Source organism: Grammomys surdaster, unplaced genomic scaffold, assembly GCF_004785775.1.
Source record: "Grammomys surdaster isolate TR1022 unplaced genomic scaffold, NIH_TR_1.0 171, whole genome shotgun sequence".
NCBI lineage: Eukaryota > Metazoa > Chordata > Mammalia > Rodentia > Muridae > Grammomys > Grammomys surdaster.
This window is the reverse complement of record NW_021604619.1, coordinates 1,901,586-1,908,533: the sequence shown is the minus strand read 5'-3', so window position 1 is coordinate 1,908,533 and position 6,948 is coordinate 1,901,586. Positions and strand designations below refer to the sequence as shown.

General features: G+C 40.6%; 2 pseudogenes; both read right to left on the bottom strand.

Moving 5' to 3' along the window:
- Positions 1-1,843: 1,843 nt before the first annotated feature.
- On the bottom strand, positions 1,844-1,963 carry LOC114621068 (annotated as a pseudogene).
- A 565-nt stretch (positions 1,964-2,528) lies between these two features.
- On the bottom strand, positions 2,529-3,662 carry LOC114621028 (annotated as a pseudogene).
- Between the last annotated feature and the right edge of the window lie 3,286 nt (positions 3,663-6,948).

The window sequence follows — 6,948 nt, the reverse complement described above, 5'->3', positions numbered from 1 at the left end:
TTGCCCTGTGTCATAAAGATCCTATAGTTTTGGATCTGTAGAACCAGCCCCTTCATGTGTTCCAGCTCTTCATCTATGGAGTGGATATTGGGGTGGGCCAATTCAAGCCCAGGATCTGGGCCAGAGAGGTATCTGAGCTGGCCAGGCTGTGGGCTCTCCTTTTCTCATGCCTTCAGGGCTGGCTCACCCTAAACCCCTACAACCAGAGTAAGCTCTACCTTCCTGTCCAGATGAGGTGCACGGCCCACTTCCCTAGTGTTATAGTTGGTCAGGGACATGGCCAGTTCTCCCACTCTCATGACCCCAGGGCCAGCTCTCTTGCCTGCCACAGATGGTGAGGGATCAGTGTGGAGAGCTTTTGGGGCTGCCTTGTAGGAATTTGGCAGGAATTTGACTTTGGGCTAGGACTCAGGAAGTAGGTTCAGATAAGAATATTTACATTTGGACTTATACAAAGCTCAAGATAAACTCAGCCAAGGAATTCGGTTGCTTTTATCTTGGACATCCTGATAAGCCCCTAGAAATATCGATCACAGGGACTTTGTTTATTGCCTTGTTTTTTCCTTGACCTAGAACTGACCTAATTCTTTGCATGTACTTAAAATGGTATAAAAATAGGCTGGAGAAAAACCTGCTTCAGCCTCAGCACTGGTTGGAGTCAGGTTATAGTGTTGCCTAATTGTCTTTTTCTTTTCAATCCTTGCTCCCTCCCATGAGACCCAGTTGACTGACTGAGCTAGCTTGGTCAGATCACGGAGGGGAGGAGGCCATCTCTCCCTCATCCATGCTACTACTCAGCGGACTAGAGACAGACCCAGCCCTCCTGCATTCATGGCCCTAAAGGCAGTTCACCTGCAACTCTCACTGATGACCTCTAGGGGTCAGCTCTCCTGCCTGACATAGTCATCAGTGCAGAAGAACCCGGCCCTTGCCCTTACCTGCTGCAGCACTTGGAAGAGTAGGCCCTGCACCTTTCCCTGGGCAGCACAGTAGAGATGGTCCTGGATGTGGGGCATCTCTTTCTTGCGTATGTCACTGCACGCATGGCAGACAAATAGTGAAGCCAGCTTTTTCACACTCAAGTCCTGGGGACCAGTACACCTATACCCTTCCCACCAGAGGCAGCTCTACTGTGTTACCTATGTTAGATGAAGGGCTGGCTCTTCCTAGTGCCTCAGCTGATGAGGGGCAGGGATAGCTCTCCTGATCTCATGCCCTCAGGGCCAGCTCTTCTATGATGTCCAGGTGAGTGGGACCAGTTCTGTACAGCTATCAGATATCAATTTATCTCCAGGCAGCAGCTCAAACAGGGGATGTCCACCTGGCCTTTGATGGTAATAGACCCCTACAGGGCCATGGACCCTGATATGGTCCCTGGTAACAGCACAGGCCAAGACACCCCCACCTACCGTGGTCCAAGTTGTCATCACTGGCGACTCACATCAGACTGTTCCTCACCACCACTGAGTCTCCAGTTCTGTCTCTCTTCATTATGCCCACATCCTTCTACTTCTTGTTCTCTTCCATTTCTCCATGGCTTACTTGCTCTTCTTGGTAGCAAGTAAATGTGTCTGGGGTTATCTCAGGAGTAGTCTATGCTCCACTTGTACATTATGGCGCCTGGCATGGGTCATTTCAGGCTAGGTCCCTGTCCAGGCCCCATGGCTCCAGCCCCCTTGCCCAGCACACCTGTGAGGGTCGTCTGTCTGAGGTTCACTTCCACCCAGATCCTATAGTCCAAGGCAGGGTTCTTCTAGTCTCTGGCTTGTTACTCATCCTGGGATCCCATCTGGGCCTTCCTGGTGCCTTACTGGTGGTCATCCTGGGCTCACTTTTTTCAGCAAATGTAGGCTACTAATCATTGAGATGTTCATTAGATCAGAACACTGAGCATAGACATAGTCTCTCTTCTCTCGGCCACATGTGGCACAGCAGACACATCTGCAGTGCCTCTAGGAGCAGGTGTAATTTTGCGTTTTAATCTAGTAGAATTGGATTGTGGCACATCTATTCTTAATTGCTGTTAAATATGTTTTCATATCTCACTAATAAGGCTCCCTTTATTAAGTTCTCTCTTTTTTAACCCTGATTTATTACTCTGATAAACTCTTGGATTGTTTTCAAAATAAACTCTATTGCACTCACTGTCCTAAGAATTTATCTGGGGACTTTGGAGGATTGTATTAATTTTATTTCCTCCCCATTCAGCAATAGATCTGCTCTTTACATAAAAGCCATATATATATGTGTGTGTATGTGTGTTTGTGTGTGTGTGTGTGTGTATGTATTGGAGGGAGGGAGTAGAAAAGAAAGCAGCCCCTATACTGGGCCCTAGTCCAAAGCAGCTTCTTGCTCCATAGGGTTAAGGAAGATTTTGAGGAAATAAAATTTGTTTGGAAAAATTCAGGTGTGTTTGCTTTGTATGCTGTGATGGGTAGGAGAGATGAAGTGAAGTGTGAAGGCCCCTCACACCCTCCATCTTACCTCAGACTATGTCCTGGAACCCTGAGGCAGAGAAAGCACCACTTTCATTCCTGCTTCTTGGGGTTGTTTACTGCCACATAGTGATAGAGGACCACAAGCAAGAAAATCAACACACCAGCATGTTGGTGAAGATGGCAACCTGCATATCCGTGATCACCCTGTGGACAAGGTGAAGGACTAGGCCTTGGTTCTCACACTCCTTGCTCTCTCACCATATCAGACCCTCGCTACCGTGATCCAGCCTCTAAGGGCACCTGCGAGCCTCTCACTGACCAGCTCCGCCCGGCTCTGACACTACTCCATAGAAAGCCTTTTAATTTCCCTCATAAGATTTTATATTTATCACTGTTAGGAACACAATTATTTTAAAGATTAGTATTCTAATTGTGCATCATGAATATGTTTCACTACATTTTGGATGAATGCTATTTTAGCAATGTTATTGATTTTTCTATATTTATTTTGGATTTGATCATTTAACAGTAGAGTCAGAAGATCAAAGGATTGCTAAAGTCAATTTAATTCCCTTAGATTATTTAGGTAGATGAATACATTATTTTGAAAATGATGAATCTACTTTCCTGTTTTCTTAAAGTAATGAATATACCTTATGTTTCTGGTTATCTTTGTGTATACATGTGTTTTACTTGCCATGTCTAGAATATTTTTGAAATGGTGGTGATCAGTAATGGTAAAAAAGTGATTTCTTTTAAAGTTTTTAAACTTTTTTGAGAATTTCATTCGGGGCCTCTTTTTTGTAAAGTTCTTATTGTTTTCCAAAGAGAGGGAGGGAGGGAGGGAGGGAGGGAGAGAGAGAGAAAGAGAGCACTGTAAGTACAACCCTGCAGATTTCATTTAGTGTTGTCATGTGCATATGTGTCTTGGGATTGGATAATTTATCAGGAGCTCATCCCTGGAGAAGACTGACTCTTCCTCCCTTTGCAGCCATTAATTGCCTGCAGCTCTTTACCAAGAGGTGAAGCCTTGTGAAACTTTCCCTTGTGGTATGCTAATTGGTGTTGTCATTTCTTAAAACGTGTTTAGACCATCATATCTAAGTTGAAATTTCATGGGTATAGCTTGATACCGTAATCTATATTATTTTCTGATATATACATAGAAGACACTCTCTCGCAGTATTCATCCTGGTCCTCTGGTACTTACCATCTTTCCACCATTGTTCCCTTCCATAATCTTCCTTGAGCCTATGTGTGGGGGTTGAGTTGTACACGTACACACTGGGGCTGAGCATGTCACCATCAAAATAGTGACTTCTTCATATTGTGTCCAGCACATTATAAAATAAGATGCTGGCTATAAGCCAACAATAAAAACATTCTCTCTCTCTGTCTCTCTCTCTCTCTCTCTCATTCTTTGAGACAAGATCTTACTCTCTGGCCCATGTTATGTTGACTTCAAACTCAAAGTCTTCCTTATTCCACCTCCCTACTGCTAGGATTTAGGAATTTTAACTACCATGCCTGACTAAATATCCTTTATTATGTCAATGAAGTATCATTTTATTCAAAGGATGTTGGCTATATTTTAATTCCCTAGAATATTTATTAACTGTTATCAAATTATTTCCCAGATAGATATGTCCTAGCATTTACTTTGCAACCTGTTGATGTGATCTTTAGAATGTACATATGTAAATTCTTAGGATAATCTTTAAATATTCACAGTAAATTATTATTTAAATGATTGAATTACTAATTCTAAGATGATTGAATTACTCCTGCTAATCTTTTATTTAAGGGTTGAATTTTCACTAATCATCTTTAGTTTTGCTTTTTCCATTTGATCAACAACTTTTCATTCATTGTCTTTGATTCTCATTATGAAGAATTTGAAACATATTCAGGTAATTATATTTATATTCATACCCTAATATCATGTCATAGAATCAATATGAATCTATTATTAAATCCTTTCAAAATGATATGTTCCTTCTTAGTTCTAATCTTCCTGGTTTGGTTACTCTTTTTATGATAATATTTGCTAACATGTTTTATTATCTTATTATCCTTGCTTTTAGAAATTCCATACTATAGTTTATTTGCTGTGCGTGCCTGTGTGTGTGTGTGTGTACCCATGTACTTGTATGTACATGTATATAGCAGTCAAATGACAATCTCAAGAACATGAAGTTTGTGTCTTGGGACAAAGTTTCTTATTGATTGATCCTCACAGAGAAGGCTTGAACCCTGTGGGTTATTTTGTCTCTATCTCCTCAGTGCTGGGCTTCCAAATTGCAGCCCCGCCTTCAGTTATTTTACTAGAGTTCTGGGAATACTTTCTCTGTCATGGGGCAGCACTTTACCAAGTGAGTTATTATTACCCTATTTGCCCATTTTTATTGTTTCCCACTTTCTTTTGCATTCATTTCTATATTCATATTTTATGTATTCTAATTATGATCCTGTTCACATTCTTAAGTGATTTTTCACTAAAGTTGAATTCAATTAACTTTTTAAAATTGGAACAACCATGTTTCAGGCTAGGTATTTTTCTCTGGATACATTCTTTTAAAAAGTGATAACACAGGTCTGATTTCATTACTTAAAAAAAGTTTGTATTTTTGTCTTTAAGCAGTTATTTCAGAAAGCATTCATAATTGGCAAAGTGTCTAAGTCTTTAATTGTTCCTACTTGAGAAGTCAGAATTTACGCTCTACTGCGGTTGGAGGACAGCCTCTGTGAGTTCTAGCTTGGGTACCTGAGCATTTGTTTTGCTGCACTGATGGGTAAATACTTAGAGAATGTTATGGCATAATTATGAGAAATAGTACACCTATCTTTTCTGCTGTTAGAATAGTAAAATTATTATATCTATAGTTTTTAATATTGATTGTTTAGCAGGGGCTAATACAACATATTGATGGCTTCCATTAGAGTTTAGGTTTCTGTTCACATCTCTGATGTTTTAACATCTTTGTTTTATAGTTACTAACACAAGCCTATTCTGCTGACAAAGGCGAATGCCATTATGTTTCCCGTTAAATGTTTACCCATTATATGTACTGAGTCTCTTGGGTAGGATTACAATCTTTATGCACCTTCTAAAGTTAGTGTCTTCTGTTTCGTTTTGTGAGTGCCTGATAAATATTTCCCACCGTTACTGTGTACTATCCGTTTTATTTATTTTAAAGCCTCTCTTATAAGCATCATGCATCTGGGTTTTCCTTGCCTTATGTCTAGGGCCTTGCCAAGCATTCCCCATATTCTTTATAACTAACATTGTATCTGTTTCTTTCTTTCTTTTTTTTTAAAAAAGATTCATTCATTTACTTCATGTACACGAGTACAATTACAGCTGTCTTCAGACACACCAGAGGAGGGCATCAGATCCCATTACAGATGGTTGTGAGCCATCATATGGTTTCTGGGAATTCAACTCAGGACCTCTGGAAGAGCAGTCAGTGCTCTTAACCCCTGAGCCATCTCTCCAGCCCTGTTTGTTCCTTTTTACATTAGATGATGATTTTTCTCATGTTTCCTTTTTAGTTCTCTAGGGTATGGCTTTTATGCCGTCTCATATATTAGAAAATAATTGTTTGGGTTTTTTTATGTATCAAAGATCAAAATTGTGTTTTCATTTGTGTTTCCTTATGGTTATAATTATAAAAGGAAAGATAAATTTGGTCTCTCTTTACACAAAATGAAAAAGTTATCTTAGTTTCAAACATCTGTGTCTTATTTTTTTCCCACTTTTCTGTTTCCTTCAATAGAATGTACACTTTTAGACCCAGACAATTGTAGATAATATTTTACTTTATTAGAGTTGCTGTGGTAGTTTGAATAATAAATGTCCCCCATAGACTCATGTATTTGGACACTTTGTCCCCAGTTTGTGGGACTATCTGGGAGGCTTTGGAACCTTTAGAAGGTGGAGACTTGTAGAAGGAAGTCGGTCACTGGTGGTGGGCCTGGGGGATTCACTCCATTTCCAGTTCACTTCCTCTGCCTTCTGTGCTGGGTTCGAGATGTGATGTCTTAGCTTCCTGCTCTGTCTTCCTGCAACCATGTCTTCTCTGCTATTAGATTCTAACTTCGGGACTACTAACCTAAATAAACTTTTCCTTCTCTAAGTTGCTTTAGTCATGGTGTTTTATCACAGAAAAATAAAACAAACAAAAGAAAAGCAAAGGTAGTTATTGAGGTGTAAACCTTTGTGATGGGAGCCGACTCTGAGCAGAAAGCGGCTATCATCTTTGCAGCCATCTCAAGCCATATACCCTGACAAGAGACTTGTTTTCAACAGCCTACCACCACTGAGCACACTCTGATAAACATCTTGTTTTTCTCACATATCTTGTTTTGTTGTTTATTGCCCCCAGCTGCAGGGTGCACATGGTAAAGTGTCTTCAACTGCATTCCCCTGCTTGTGCTTATATATACCCAGGATTTCCTTTCAATTGAGGCGAGGCTTGAGGCGAGGCTTGAGGCGAGGCTTGAGGCGAGG